The sequence below is a fragment of the Camelus dromedarius genome, chromosome 10 (assembly GCF_036321535.1).
Source record: "Camelus dromedarius isolate mCamDro1 chromosome 10, mCamDro1.pat, whole genome shotgun sequence".
Taxonomy (NCBI): domain Eukaryota; kingdom Metazoa; phylum Chordata; class Mammalia; order Artiodactyla; family Camelidae; genus Camelus; species Camelus dromedarius.
The window spans coordinates 32,102,806-32,119,975 of record NC_087445.1 but is presented as its reverse complement, the minus strand read 5'-3'; the positions used below and the strand labels follow the sequence as shown (position 1 = coordinate 32,119,975).

General features: G+C 39.6%; 1 protein-coding gene across 1 annotated transcript in view; it reads right to left on the bottom strand.

Moving 5' to 3' along the window:
• The window catches only part of GLIS3 (GLIS family zinc finger 3), a 438,827-nt gene that overhangs the window by 110,824 nt on the left and 310,833 nt on the right, over nt 1–17,170 (bottom strand). The window lies entirely within an intron of this gene.

Sequence of the window (17,170 nt, the reverse complement as noted above, 5' to 3'; positions counted from 1 at the left end):
TTCAGACTACTAATTCTGTAATGAGGACAGAGAAGATGTCTCTGTTCTCACTTTGTGATTTTACTCATATTTTCAGTCTAATCACCTTCTTGTCCATAAGGGAACAATGTACCCACAGAAAGGGAGTTTCTGTTTCCATTTGGTTGTTAAATTGTAATACCGGTTTTATAATATTTCAAAGGTTCTAGGCAGAGAAATAGTGGCCTCATCGGAAATTTATTTAACACTGTGGTAGGATTACCTCTGGATAATCCTGAGAGTTCTCTTAACTTCAAGGAAATCAGTGCACCCTAAACTGATTTTCCAAAGTTTCCAAGTATCTGAATAGATTTGCACTTGCATTTCCGAGGACAGCCTTCAAAGTTTCCTGGTCTCCTTGGCTTGGCTGGGGCAGCCAGAGTGGGGAGGAGACTGACACTTTGGCCTCAGTGAGTCAACTCCTTCAGTGCATGCCACTCATCTGGCATTCTGAAGTGGTCTACAGTACTCATTCATCCAGATTTTCTGGAACCATTAACATTTAGTAGAATTAATATAAAACCCTTTCTGTAATGTTTTTCCTAAACCATAGTAATAAAGAGATTCCAGTTACTATGTTTTTCCTTGTTATTCTAGTGTACAAAATGAACCTACTAACTAGCTCATAAATACAACTTCCTGGCTTGTTGTGTTTCTTGTTTTTGATTAAGAAATCTGTATTAAACAAAGGTCACCTAAATGGGCAGTATGTATGTGTTTCCTATTGGTTTAAGGCAATTTGTTGTTTTTTTAACATTCTGGGTCATGGGCAGCAGCTGATCTTTAAAAGGGCACTTTAAACGAGGTGGCAAAATAAATGAGGGGGCAACATAAAAAATGAAAAGAGGAAAAAAATGTTTCTAGAAGCCACATGACATTGTAGAGAGAAATATGTCATTTCTGTGCCAACATTTGAACCGTACTAAATTTTTATGGAAATTATCAAATGTCTGGTTTATAAAAATTGAAAGGAGCTGGGGACAAATGGAACCTCATCATGAGCATTATATTCTGGGAAAAGAATATTCCACAGCGCAACACTGAAATTTAAAACAGATCATATGGCTATCTCCAGTTATTCAACAAATATAAAGGATCATATATTATTCATGTCATGTCAATACAATGCCAGAAAACTACAATTTCAAGCAAATAATTATTTTGTGAGTGGGTAAATAATGAAAACTGGTTGTGTGGGGTTGTTTAAACATAACAAGAAGTAAGTTGCCTGGATTTTGTTGTTGTTGTTTGCTAGCACTGATTCCATGCGGTCTGCAAATACATATCTACCAGAGCATGTATCCTTCAGAGGTTCACAGTCAGACCTCAGTAAATGCACTTTGCTTGCATGCCAGTAGAGTAAATATATTTATGGCTACGTAATTGGTCCTGCATAAATATACCTAAAAGAACTTAAATTATTTAATTTTCTGTGTATCTGTGTTTCTGACCACCACAGAGTTAGATGTAATCCCATATACATGGATCTTCATAAGCACAATATTTCATGAAGTATATATAAAGTATATTTATAAAAGCAACTTTTAGATATTTTGCTCCTCTATATTTAGGAAAACAATTTTTCAAATTCTGTAAGTACCAATCTGTACACCAGCGGGCCAGGGAATACAGAGTTTCTTGCACATTCAGCCCTCTAGAGGCTGTGTGGATGGTCCACAATAACTGTCAGGTTCCATCCTACTTTTCCTGCATTCGTAGCACATGCCAGGAGGCAGACACACACTCAGAACAAATTTGGAATCTGACCCAGTCTGCTCCAAGACACCCTCAAATTATTTTCTATATACTAGGAGTGAGGATGAAGGGAAGTTGGAGGAATCAGCCTTTGGATTTTAGGCACTTTTTTTTTTTTTGCATTTTAAAAATGTCAGAAACATTCTCTAAAGCCCTAGTTCCTCTCAAAGGTCTCTCAAGTTTAAGACAGATAGGGATGAATGAAGTAAAAGAGAACTAAGTAAGCAAAAGGAAAAGAGAAATGGAGAAACAGAAACAGAGGAGGAGAGAGACCACCTGTGACAGAAGGGCTGAGGATGTATGTGGCCAGGTCTGTCCCCTCCTCTCTGTCCTCCCACCTTTCCCATCGGGCTCCAGGCCAGGCCAGCTGCAGTTCCCTAACTCTATTTTGCCTCTGCCCCTGCTATTCTTTGTGCCTGGTGACATCCTACTGACCCTTTAGTTTGGCGTCACCTCCTCTGTGAGGCCCTCCTTTATGCTTTCACCAGGGTACAATGGATCACTCCCCCCACACCACCATGCCTTGCCCACTGCCTTGCTAATGCACAGAGGTACACTAATTAGACTGTTTGTCTCCCCCACTAGGCTGTCAGAGCTTTATGAGGATAAAGGACTGAGTCTTATTAATCTTTTTATTGCCAGCACTGGGTACAGTGCTTGGCATATACTCAAGTGACCGCAGATTACTTGCTAAATAAATGCTAAACAAAATGGAGAAAATGAACGCTTTGTAAAAAAAGCATATTGATGTCCTAGACTTCCTTGTGTAATAAGCTCATTAAGGCCTTTTAATTAGGTAGGGCCAGTCACCATTCATGATGACATCAAATAGTCAACATCGCAAAAGCTATAAAATGCATTTATGGGTTTTGCTGGATTTAATGTTCTACAGAATTACTGTAAAATATATAATTATTTTAATATCTAATCATGTTAGGGGAAACAATACTAACAACAACATATGGCTGTATTTTTTTTGTGGATGTGATGCATTAACTTCTTTATTGATGTTCTGAGAAATTTGTAGCAATACTGGTGAAGGGAGTGAGCTGTTTTCCTACCACACCCTTTTCCAAATCTTAGCTAAATATACACAGACCCATTGGGAACATGTTATTAGCAATAATAATTCAAGGCACATAAATGTGTGCCTTCTTCATACACAAAGGAAAAGAAACTGTTTTAAATTGCCCTAAACTGAGCTAATATGCCCTCAAATAAGCCAGGAAACAGCCTCTCATCAGAGCTTCTCATGCAAGGAAAAAAGATCTTTGGGACCCTGCCCTGAACTGCCCTGAGTCAAATATCCCCAAAAAGCTGGTCAAGCAATTTCCCACGCAATGCCTCTGCCCACCATCCTATAGCCAACCTCTCTGAATAGGAGGAAGAAACTACAATCTGATACAACCCAAGACTGTAACTACTCCTAGCTCCAGATATTTCTGTAGTCAGAGCACAGGAACTGCAGCAAGGCCTTGGCTCTGCCTTTTCTGTCGGCAGTGGACAGACTGCCCTGTAGTTGTCTTCAACTACAAAGAGAAGAAATGCCACTGCTTGTCTTCAGTTTTATTAAGAATTGGCGTGCCTAGCTTAAAGGAGCTAAGCAATATATTTATTTACTATGGTGTTTCCCAAAATGATTGCTGAATCCTGTCATCTCTTGACTGAGAAACTGTTTGCGGGTTGCAACAGAATGTATGCTAACATACATACAGCAACACAAACTTCCAAGACAAACTGTTTAAGTCAATTTGCTATCATATAGGCACATAGGTGCAAATATGTGCATATGCACTTGTGGGTACAGCCACGGGCACACACTAACACTTGCACACATATCCCACACAGATTCTTGTAATAACTGTGTGTATTTAAGATCTGTGTGCAGGGGTGTAGAGGCAAGCATGAATTTGCCAAAAGAGAAAAGGAAATTCACACATGAAGAGAATAATTTACCATAAATTGGCCCACACTGAGTTTATTCCAAAAAGCAGAGCACAGGATGCCAAATTTTTAATGGCTCTTACTATTCCAGATCTGGCCCTGACAAGCTCTGGAAAAGATGCAAGTGGGCAGGAAAGATGGGATTAAAAAATTATATCTTAAGCCTTTTCACTTTCAAATGTAAAATTTCCACCACTGTGACAGGGAGAAAGAGAGTGGCAGGGATATTTTCCCGACACCGTGCTGTTCTCAACAAAAAGCCGTCAATTTTCATTATGCATGGCTTAAATATAAATTCTGGTACTTGCTAAAAGTCATCAGCATCTGGCTGCTTAAAAAAAGAAGCAGATATGAAAATAATGGAACTCAAACCATGCGTTAGCCCTGGCAGCCACTACAGAGGTGCGAGTGCGGAGTGATGCTCCAGGGCAGCTCCACAGTCCCGGGACTGACAATTTTTTTGACAACCCGCAAGATTCATCAAGACTACTCATTCGCTTGCTTCCAAAAGGCCTCACCTCCAACATTCTTGCTTTCACAACTGATCTCTTCCACATGTCTCTCCCATCACGTGCCTCACTGGCATATAGCAGGTGCTCAGAAAACCTCCCATTCCTTCTCCTTGCTCTTCTTCCTTGTTCTGATTTTAAACTATCTAACTCCTCTTTGAGCCCTTTTCCTTCTTGTTTTTTGACGGAATCACTCTTACATCTTGCCCCTTCTTCCTATATATATCCCCATGGTTTAAGCATGGGCAAGAAACTATCATCAAATCCATTAACCCTTTCCATGTATGACCTTTTACATATTGAGACCCATGGGGTATTCAATCACTGTATGCATGTGCTGAGTTTGATCCCTGTAACTCTTAAGTAAATCTTTGGCTAAGAATTGTAATCTCAATTCCCTTGACTCTTCTACTTAACATAACTTCCTCCTCTTTCTGGAACCTGACTCCATGTACCAGAAGAATGGTAAAATTTCACCTAAATTGTCACATTTGAAGTGGATCATGGATATTTTGTTCTGATGAGAATACTGGCGTATTATTTAGAGTAGTTGATCTTTTCACTGAATTTAAACTACTATTGTTTCTTATTCTCCAAAGAAATTTTAAAATGAGTAAAACATATTATTTCTAAGATGTTTATTTTATCTCCTTAGTCATCTTACAGAGCCAACAATCCTGACATGAAACTATTTAGCACACAGTAAATTCCCAATGAAAGTTAGCCATCATTATCATTATCTTAACATGTATTCAAATTATCGAATACTATTACCCTGATTTTACAAGTGAAGAGAATTGAGGCCTAGAGAGGTCAAGTGACTTGCCAAAGACACAGTAAGTGGCAGGTCGACAACTAGAATCATGATCAAAAGGACTCAGTCATTTAACAAAGATTTCCTCTGTGCAACTCCAAGGTAATGTTACTTCTCAAGAGGTTAAAGAGATAAAGAAAAAAATGTGTTTTGGAAGGAATCCAAACATGCTTTTTCTTTTGTTTTCTTACAAAGTGAAAAATATTAGTAGCTTAAATTTGCTATAGTGAATAGTGTCAAAATCCTAAATTATACCAATCATTCTCACCAAAGTCTGAGCATAGAGGGAAGTCATTAATAATGACTATAAAGCATTATGAGTCTTACGTTCTTGGCATACTCTTTTGTTTTTAATAACTGTAATTCTCAAATTAAAAAATAAAAGTGGTATGCATCTGTAAACCACTCAGACGCTTAGGCTGCTGAGAAACGAATGCAAAGTCAGACCTGTCATGAAATAGTCAACCTGAGCATTCTGGAAGGACTTCAAGGTTGCACATTCAGCCAAACAGTGAAATACTTTACAGAATGAACCCTCATTCATTTCATCAAATGAAGAAGCTTCTGAATTTACTACCAACTTAGTACCAGTGGTGACAAAACTTAATCCTTCTTAGTTGCCCACTTGGCTAAGCCTTTCCTCAAAGTAACCTTACTTATGGAGAAAAGAATGATATTTTAGAAGTTCCCATAATATAACAAGTGCCTAATATGTATTAGATGCTCAGTAAATGTTTTTTGAAAAATGGTTAATGATTCAATATTTGCCTAAATATTTGTTATAGCATTTTTAACTCTATTTGAAGTAAAATTCCTCAAGAAAGAGAAAAATAGTTCATTTTACTAATTTCCTTTGTTGGATATAAAAATCCAACCTGTATCATATCAGAAGGCACAGGGTTATCAACTGTTACACTTGGCCTGGACCTCTCCTCTGAGCTCCAGACCCTACTTCCTATTCAATGTTTCCATACTGATGGTTCACAGGTACCTCAAAGTAAATATTCCAACACTTAACAATGACTTTTCTCCTCATACAGCGCTTCACTCCCTGCTCTCTATTTATTCAACGGTGCAGCCCAGCACCCGGAAATAATCCTTGACATCTCTCTCCTACACACCCATCTCTAGTATCTAGGTATCTCTCAAACATCTCTACTTCTCTCCATCAACATTTGACCTCCCCTAGTCTAAGCCACCATCCTCTTCCACTTGGTCTACTTCAGTAATCTCCTAAAGACTCTCCTCCAACTACTTTTGCCCAAAATGGCTGCAGGAGTAATCTGATGAAAACTAGAAATCTGATCATGTTACTCCCTGTGGTAAACTCTTCAAAGATTTCCCACTGGTTTTGGATGAAGACCGAAGCCTAACCATGGCTTACAAGGTCCTGCTTGGTTTGGCTCCTGCCTACTCTCCCCCCTCCTCCTCACCTCCTCTTTCTTCCCTCTTGCTCCCTTGGCTGCAGCCAGACTGGTCTTTCAGTTCCCTGGAGATGCTGTGTCCTTTCTTACCTCAGGGCATTTGCACTTGTATTTCCTTAGCCTGGGAAAACATTTTCCTCCTATTTTCCTAGTTAAATATTACTTGTTTTTTCAAAGTGAGCTTAAATATCCCTTTTTCAGGAAAGCAGCCTCCATCCATCCCCAAGCTTAGGTTTAGGCTCCCACACATATGCCTTACAACATCCTCACGGCGGTTGAGCTCCTTTAGGACAGGGACCGGGCTGGTCCTTTTCATGATGCACTAATGTGCACAGAAAACTCCCAATGCAGGTTTGTTCAATAATGCACAAATTAGTTATTATATATTAATATACAAGCTATTTATATTAAAACGCTTTCTTTTCCTCCCTCCCTTCCTTCCTCTTTTTAAAACTATGTTGCTAGGGCTTAAAATCCACTCAAGATAACTATATACTCACATGAACAGTACTTGTTCTAACAGTGAAGACTAATAAAACATAAGTAGAATTTAAAGAACAGACCCTCAGGTCTGAAGAAAAAAAATATTTGTGAAGCCCTCTAATATTTTTAAGTGCTACATGAAATGCAAATGTTTTCTAGATTCCAACTGCACACACAGAAATATCTCAATTCACTTTGACAAAGTTATCCACCAGGGAGATGAATAAATAGCTGCACTAAATACATATGGTGCAATTATACCCAGCAATAAGTGACAATAGGTCTTGCTTTATAGTAATCCAAAAAATTCAAAGCCCAATTATTTCAGCTGCTCAGTAAATAATACTGAAAAGACATGGTAGTAAAGCAACTTAAGAACAGACTGTATTAGTAAACACTAATGATCTCTTTATGATCCACAGAGCCACATCTTTTTCTTCTGAAGAAAAGAAAGCTTTTTGTAAATTAAGAAAAAAAAAAAAAGAAGACATCCATGAGCTACAGCCAAGAACAAAATGAAAGCAGGGAGTATTCCTTTTGATCTTTCAAGAGTAGTATTTAGTTAAAGAATGTATGCTGGACTACAGAAAAACACAACCAGAAACATGAGCATTTGGGACCTGAAAAATACAGTCGTTGGCAGCTGGCCTTTTAAAAATACATTTTTAAGGAAAAAAAAAAAAAAAAAAAAAGACTTGTCGCCATAGCTCCAAATTTCAGGGCAAACTGACACTGACTTTAATGAAAGGGGTCAGTTTCAGACTTCTTTTTTGGAATGCAGAAGCACTGCAAGTAATTGGTATAATTAGCAGTTTAGATATGCAAATCAAATTCAAACTTGAAATGACTGAGATGGAAAAGCAACCTCAACAAGAAAAACAGAAGGAATGTGAGGAGAGAGAGAAGCAGGAAAAAACAACATTGGCCCTCTGGCTGATTTGAGGTCAGCTGAAGCCATGGTAAAGATAGATGGGGATACTGCTGATCACTTTAAGACAACCCTGCTGAGGGCGAGAAGGAAAAGAGGAAGCTGCCTAGCCATAGGTTCACCCAGGCCAAGAGAATCTGGAGAACGACAATCAATAAAGCAGAGCTGGAACTACTGCCCCATTTAGAGCTCTTTTTTGCATGCTCTCTGGACTTGCGGTGTTTGTTATTTTTCTAATTTGAGCAAACGATGTAAGCTTTTGGCACCTCAAAAAATAAAATCATATGGCCAATAAAAATGTTTATTCAAGGGGAAAAAAGTTAGCTCAAAGGCAGCAGCTTCCTTCTTTCTTAGCCACCTTACTATAGGGAAATGGAAATCCACCTTGCTGCTCTTCTGCATACCTGGGGTCCACTTACTCAAGAAGTCCCCTTGAACCAGAAGCTTCCAAAGGGTAGGACCGCCTAAGGGGATCCCATGGCACTGTCTGATCTTCTGGACGCCACCGGGCTCACCCACTTGGCATCTTCTTTACACACTTTATTTCTCCTTCATAATTCTTTACTCATCTGCCATTAAGTAACAATTTAAATAATCATCTGCATAACAGTTATCTCCTGAGCTTGGCATCAATCCTGTCCATCTTTCTGTTTTCAGAGCCTAGCCCGGTGCATGGAACTTGCTGGGGCCCAATGAATGAGAGCGGAAAAATCTGGGATTGATGGGTAATGTTAAGTCAGATCATCCAAATGTCAAAGCTACTCTCAATCATCAGTTATTTAATGATCAAAAATCAATCACCAAAAGTTTATCCATTATTGTGTGGAGGTAATACATGAGACCTGAAACAATCACATAACAAGTGGAATCCTAGGATAGTGCTTCCTGGACTTAAATGTATACACAGATCTCCAGAGGAATTCATTATGAGGCTGACTCTGATCCAGCAGGTCTGGAGTGGGGCCTGAGAGTCTACATTTCTAAAAATACTCCCAAGAGATGCTAATGGTACTGAGGCCGCACTTTGTATAGAAAGTTCCCAGGGGTCAAACTGACAACCCAAACACAGCTTTTTCCCAGATGAATCTTAAAAAATCACATTGTGATTATTACCTAGGCGGTTCCTGGTTTAGATATTCATACAGATGTCTGCTTGGAAGGAGGAAGGATCACCATTTCTTGGTTTTCTCTGGGACTTGGGGTCTGTACTACATATATTCTTTGGTGAACTCTGTCTCTTCAGAAAGTTTAGTCATGTCTTCATTACCCCAGTGAAAGGTTTACTTGTGTCAAAAGAATCTGGCCAGGAAAGAAGTGAACTTGGATTTTCTATACTATCTACTTTTATGATAAAATCTTTCATAAATATTTGCCTTTTTTTAGGTTTTTTTTTTTTTTGAACAAATTAGTGCACATGCAGCACTTTGTTGTTTTTAAACGCAGAGGGTCCTGCTTATCTACTAGGATTTCTTTCCATTTCTGTGATCGATGTTGCACAAATCTTTCTTTCCAGCAGTTTCCAAGCCATTGTGAAAGCCTGGAACAGGCTGATGGATACTGATATTTTGTTCTATTTTACACCAACTTCCACATCTATTAATAGTCAATGATTCTTTTGTAAAGTGACAGAGTTTGGGTTGTTTCCTCAAACAATGACACAATAATGTAGATGTTTTCTGCAGGCAGTGTCTGAGCATCTCTTTGTTCACATGGTCTGGCCTCAGCCACAATACAAAGAGCTGATCCATGTTTAATGATTTTTCTATAGATTAAAGGTAAAGAGTTTTAAATACCTTTTAGATAACAATTCTTTCTCTAGTACTTGATGTGGCTCTCCTGAAGGAGTATTGCCAATGGTAATTAGATTTGCTTCTTATGTAGATCCCTCCTCTACCACACACACACACACACACACACACAGCATGTACTTGCTGAAAAAGTCAACATGTGGCTTTATGTCTATAGTACACCAATCAACATATCAAAATCCAAATTTAGAATCCTAATTCACAATAACAGGTTTTTTTTTTTTTCCTTTTTTCTCCTCTTTACTTAGAGTAAATTAAATTCAGTCTTTGTTGGAAGGAAATGTAAAATGTGTTTCACACATACATTTAACGCTAATCTGTTCTCCCTATCTTAATTATGCTTTGAATTTCTGAGGGATCTTATATCCCAGGGACTCAATTTACTTTTATAAATATTCACTGATTCTTTTCCTCCTGCTTCTATTAGTGCTGCTAAACATTACCCTCCACTTTGCATTTGGAGAAACTGAGGCACTAAGGAGGAATCCAAGGATTAGAATCAAGAGTAGTCACAACTGTAGAGGTGAAAATGTGACTTAGACCCCTCTCATAGAGGCAACCCTCCTGCCAAAGCTTAGAAATAATGGTACAATGTTCAGGGATTAAATCAGAGACAGCCTGCTCGTATTCTAGGCACAGCTCTGTTCTTTACTTTGTCTTTTCCCTAGTACAAAGTGCAGTAACAGAATAGCTGCCCTGTGGTTAAAGAGAAATGCTTACAGAAAAGAACAGTTGGAGAAAACAAGGCAAAAGTACTTGGATTTTAGTCAGTGGGAGTCCATCACAGTAACTAATGGGCTGAGAATGTTTCTATTTTTTCACCACGTAATCCATATGCAAATTTCCCGCAGTATTCAATATGCACTTCCAAGCTCAGTAAATGTTTTCTATTCTTTTCTGCTTAGCTCTCTCAGCTTTTTCCAATTAGGCCCTGTTTATTTAGAAAAAAGAAAATGTCTAAAGAAAGGATTAAGCTCTGTATCTTATGGAGAAAAAAATGAATATTAGAAATTCTTTCAGGATCTAGAGGATGCATTCTTTACTCATACTCCCCGCTGGGATGGGTAATGAGAATAAAGTAAAAGGGGAATGAGGCTTTTTAGTTCATTTGGTTTGCTCAGTTGAAAACATGCCTGTGACTGTCTGGAATTAAATCCAAAATTCATGACAATTCAGACAATGATGAACATGGAATAAGCCTGTGGGTAAAAATAAATAAATAAAATAGACACATGAAAGCTCAGAAGGACCCACCTGGTGAGCAGAAGTTCTGCAAAAGCAAGAGGATTCACGACATGGAGAGGACATGGGGATGGGCTAGGGAGAGAGAACATGAATGGCTGAAGCTAGCAGTTGTCTCAAATGAAGATGATGCACAAAGCAGAGCTGTACATCTGACAGATGTCTCAGAAACATGGCCTCTCAGAGTGGGAGCGAGGGAAGATGGAGAAAGTCAACTCTTTCCATCTCCAATCACCACACCCACAAAGACACGTGGTTTTCTGCCTGTCTCTTTCAGGATTTAAATTGAAAGCTGAAGGTCATTTTGTGCTGGAAGGAAGGGAGGGAGGGAAGGATGGAGGGAGGGAAGGAGGCAGAAAGGAAGGAAGGGAGGGAGGGAGGGAGGAAGGAAGGAAGGAAAGAAGGAAAGAAAGAAAGAAGGAAAGAAGGAAAGAAGGAAGGAAGGAAGGAAGGAAGGAAGGAAGGAAGGAAGGAAGGAAGGAAGTTAGTTCAACCAAGTGTTCTCAACAAAAATCCCCTACACTTGAATTCCATGAAAGACATAAGGATAAAGATATCATGGTGTCCAAGAAGGAATTTCTGCCACAGAGAATGGCCTGCTTCAAGAAGCTGTTGTGAAGTTCAAAGAGATAATGTATATAATACCTTGAAAACTTAAATGCATCATACCAATAAAAAAGGGGTCACGAGCAATGGTTAAGGTTGGCAATGGATTAAAGAACAGAAAATATCTATGATGCTTGTAGGGTCTCAAAACAGATTGTTACCAAATAAAGTTGTTAAGCATAAAAAGTACCAAAATGTCAGATTAATTTTCTCTCCCAGCATTTAGGGATTCAAAAGTCATAGGGAAAAATAACTGATAAACTATATGTAAGGATAGACTGTCTACCTGGCGATTGAATAATATACTGAGTTCTTTAAAAATCCCCACGTTGAGTTTGCTTGCCTAAGAGATGGAGCATAACAAGCAAAGCAGGTGTCAGTATAATCAGCAAAGAGAAGTTTCCTTTAATGGCAACTATGGGAAAGAGGAGGAACCTGAATGAGGTAATATAAATGCACAAGCCATTGGCCACAACCATATCATAGCCCATTTTCCCCATAAACATTTCCTACCACCATCTACATCCTCTAGATTTGGCAAAAAGGAAAGAAAAAAGAAAAGAATTCTTCAACTCTGGTCAAACCACCTGCTTACACTGTCCATGGGAAAAAAAAAAAATTGTGGTTACATTACCCAACAGTCATTTATAAAAGTTAAATTCTATTCTTCAATGCAGCAGCTGAAAAAAAGAAAAATCATTTCCAAAAGCTTTTTAAATTTTAAGTTCCAAGACACAGCAATGTTCTCAAATTTCAATTCCTTATGTCTCAAGCTTAGAGAAAAATAAACTAAACAAAAGCCTGCCAAAAATCTGGACTGACTATTAAAATGTTACAACCAAGTGCCCTGGGTCTGAGACTATAGTTGGTATCCAAATCAACAGAAACATCCTGGACAGAAGCCTTCTGATCACCATGGTACAGGCTTTGATGGCCTGTTTCATTCTGTGGAGATCCAATCCTCAAGCAGAATATGTTTGGCCCATCAAATAAAGGCCTTTCCCAGAAAGCCAAAGGGCTTGTAGACATCATTCTGGTTCTCAGTCCATTCTTAAGTAACTCAACCCACTGGAGCTCACCTCTAGTTTTGGGGTGCACCAGAAGACATTATTACATAGAGTTTCTTTTTTCTTTTGATCCCATGGACCAGATATATTTTTTTCTCCTTTCATCACCAAAATGGCCTCTTCCTCGAGCCAACTTTGAATGTCCCCAAACAGTAATTCTGTTACAGAAACAGCTTTGTACATGAGCTGACTGACCATGCTTTAATAATTCTGAATGTTTAGCTTTTATCTGGCCTTTTCTTCTGCAGCAATGCTGAAACGATGAGAGCTCCCCCAAAAGGAGAGATTTCTGCCTTGACTCTCAGACACATCAATAACAAGAATAATCTATACCTGCAGTCACAAACTGACTAAGCCCCTGCATCTTCCCTGGCACATCATCTAAGAACTTTGTCCCTGAGAACCTGCCCTGGAACTCACTACACCGTATACGCAGCTGGAACTAAAACCTGAAAAATCTTTACCAGGCCTCTAAGCCACCCGCTTCCCGCAGTGCTGTGGCACGGGAAGAAAATCTCAAAGTGGCTCCGTATCAATATATCTGTTCTTTCTTTGAAGGTGTGGCCGAGGGGTCTCAAATGGAAATGCGTGATAAAATCATCATCAAGCAGTGGGTTTGGAGTCCTTGCCTCAGAGCCTTTTACGCTGCCTACACATCAAACCTGTTCTCGTTTACACAGTAATCAATGTATTTGGATTGAATAACATTTCTCCAGTTTAGCTGCCTAGCCAATTAATGTCTTTGCTTTCACCTTTATAATTAGCACATTTAAAAGAAGACTGTAAAAGTTACTATTGAGGTAGCTGTGAGGAGAAGGCACTGAAACTGTGTATGCACAAGGAACAAAGACCCAAACTACAGGGAGTTCAAGATGAAGCTCGAGATGGAATTTGCATAGTGCACACATGTCAACCAAGAGACTTATCGAGCCGCCCTAAGGATATACCACCAGGGCAGCACTGACATAGAAAATTAGATCCTCACCCCAGAAGCAACATGAGAGAACAGTGATTTTAAATAGAAGCCATATTTAAAACCTTGCTATTAGGCACATACATATACCACGACTCTGGAAAACAGACAAAGAAATCTTAGCACCGATAGACTTCACGGTGAGGTTTCTTTAATTCTCATTCCCATTATGGCTCGGGTGCACAAAGGAAAGAGCTTCTTAATGTTTTTCCTTTTGTCTTAAAAGTTAAGCATTTACATCATCTGCTCAGGTCCACACAAAGACTCACACCGTAGATGTTGCAAGACTGTGCAAAATGTTCTGCCTGAAATGCCCATGTTACAAATCAGGCAGCCTCTTGGGAATGGGAAATAAAGCCCCAAACAAAGGGATTATCACGGCTAATGAATCAGACCTTCAGTGCTGGTATTCTGTGGCAGCACATGTTACACTGTAAAAAGTTCTTTATAAAAAGCTGATTGGTAATGAAAAGCTGTGACTCCTCAATTTCTCCAAATCCCCGATTTTCCACCAGAATGTTGCAACACTGCCTTCCACTCTCTCAGTTCCCCAAAAACATATTTTTGAGGTAAACATCTGCCATGTATACAACTACCAAGCCCGCAAGTGAACAACTGCCCAATTCAGAGTTTTCATGAATCTTTCTGTGCTTTTCCCCACATGCAGTAACAGTAAGGCTTTCTGTAGATGAGAAGAGAAGGAAAGCATTACTTTATTGAGCATCTTGTTTGTGCCAGGCTATGGGCCAGGTGCAGTCACAAAGTTTCCTAAATTAATTCTGTTTAAAAAAAAAGTCATGAATCCGTTAGACTCATTTGACTAGTGAAGGAACGGAGGCTCCAAGAAGTTAAGTAACAATGCACAGAAGTAACACTAGTAAGGATTGAACTCAGATTCAGGTTGATGCACCTATAAAGCCCCCGTTCTTTCCACTCTACTCCACTAGTCCAAGAGTTCTTAATGGCTTCCCTTCTTCAGCACAATGCCCTGTCTTATATGTCATTTAGTCATTCATTTGGTAAATAAGGTGTTAGGCTCTGACTCTAAGCTGCGCACTGAGATAGGCTCTCAGCACACAAAGATGAATGGAGTTGGGGTCCTTGCCCTCAGGGAGCTAACCCAGCATTTGGTTAGGTGGGCACATAAACAAAGAAATGCAATACAATGTGATATAATCAAAGACATGAGCAAAGGCAGAGATGGATTGTGTGAATCTGGGATGATACCATACAAGAAGTAGTTTTCAAGATGGGTGTGAAAGTACGAATAGGAGTTCAATGTGCAGAGTGAGCACAGATAGAAGCAACATCACTGGCAAAGGCTAGAGGTGGGAAAACAGACAACATAATGTGGGAGCAGGCCACAAGAATGCAGCAAGAAGTCTGGTGATTAAATACAGGGTCAGAGTCCAGGGTAGGCTGTGGTGAAGACTGTAGAAAAGCCTTGAGCCCACTCTGCACTGGACACACTGCTTTGTTTTCAGTAGGTGCTCAATAATATAGGCTTTAAAATTAAAAGTACAACACATAGCTCCTCTGACTAAAATGCTCCACTGGCTTCCTATCATATTCAGAATAAGATCCAAACTCCTCCTTCAGTTGGCCAACAAGGCCCGTGTGATCTGGTCCTGCCACATCTCTGACCTAATGCCCTCCTGCATTGTCACAAGCATTCTAGCCACCCTTCCAAAGACACAGAAAGCCCTTCCCACATCTGGGTTTTTTACATGCAGTTTCTTCTGCCCAATACTCTGCCTCCACCTCTTCCCAGGACTGGTTCCTTCTTCCTCAGGTCTCAGTTCCATTATCACTCCCTCCAGGATGTGTTCTCTGAGCACTTTCTTTTGGGTAACAGAACTGCTGTTATGGGTTGAATTGTGTCCCCTTCAAGATTCATATGTTGGAGTCCTGACCCCCAGTACCTCAGAATGTGACCTCACTTGAAGACAGGACCTTTACAGAGGTAATCAAATTAACATGAGGTCATGGGGGGAAGGGACACTCATCCATATGACTGGTGTCCTTATAGAAAGGGGACATTTGGACACAGAGACTCACACAGAAGGAAGGTGATGTAAAAATAGAGGGAGAAGACAACCATCTATAAACCAGGGTGAGAGGCCTGGAAAATAGTTCCTTCACGGTGCTCAGAAGGAATCAACCTGCTGTGCTTTGATTTCAGGCCCATAGCTTCCAGAACTGTGAGATGACAAATTTCTATTATTTAAGTCACCCAGTTTGTGACACCTTGTTAAGGCAACTCTAGCAAACTAATACATCCGCCATATTCACTAGGGATTTCTTCCACTGCACTTGCACCATCCCTTGACCCCATCTGGTGGTAATCATCTGATTTATTTCTTATTTGTTTATAACATTAGAATGTAGTCTCCATGCAGGCAGGGGTCTTTCTTGCTTTGTCCATCTTATTCCCTAACCCCAGAATGGCCCTGACACAGAGTAAGTTCACAATAAATTTTTGTTGAATAAGTTAGTGAAAAGATTGTGTTTGGAAGGACTGGTAATTGACAATCATTTTCTTATCATGCACTCTAAGGAATCTATGTTCACAGGGCCTCCCTACCCCAGACCAGTAAGAGAAAGCTAGCCTGTAGTGCACGAGCAGAACCTGCCAATTGTGAGATCAGCGTTATCCACTGGTGCCTTACAAAAATCCGCGTTTTGTTCTTTGCCCAAGTTTCTCGTAAGAACATAGTCTGAAAGATCCAGTTGTTTCTTTCAGTGTCCTGATGTCCCGCCAAATCAAATTCAATTGATTGAAATATAGCCTGCTGATGCTTTTGTAAGGCTAAAGAAGCGGATGGCAACCTTCCACCCCTTTGCTGAATGGTGTAATTGGCCTGCCATAGAGAATTGGGGAATTTTAACACATTCCCCATTTGGCTGAGCTCACCAATTATTCCCCAGTTGCTATCAGAGCCACAGACTTTTCTTCTTTGGGGTCATTAAGCTTGTCAAAACTAATTTGTCACCACAACGGCTGACCCTCATTGCTCTGACAGCAGCACAAGGATCACCCTACACAGGCTCTTGCATGACAAGAAAGTAAATGGTTCCTGAGAACCCACTGTGCTCTTGCTGTATGGCTTCTACTAGCCTTCTGACCCCAGAAGATGTGGAAACAGGACCCTGTAAGTGACACAAGCCTCAAAGCCTACAAACTAATCACTTTGGTGTTACCAAAAAAAAAAAAAAAAAATATATATATATATATATATATATATATATATATATATATATATATATGTGTGTGTGTGTGTGTGTGTGTGTATACACAAGTAAAATGAATAAATGCTCAGAATACAGGCTTGAATCTGAGATGTGACAAAAATATGCTATTTTGGGCTTTGACAAAATTCGCACACATTCCATGTTCTCCCAATGCAACCATCCAATGGAGGTCTGGTGGAATCAAACATGCCATAAATCATGGGCTCCTAATAAGCCAGTCAGAATAACATTCTTTGAAAGTTTCTTGATTGTAAATGCAAAAATATTCCAAAATCAAGGTTGCCAACATTCAACAGGAAGAAGGAAACTTGCTGTGAGGAAATAGCATTCAGTTCTGAAACAGTACT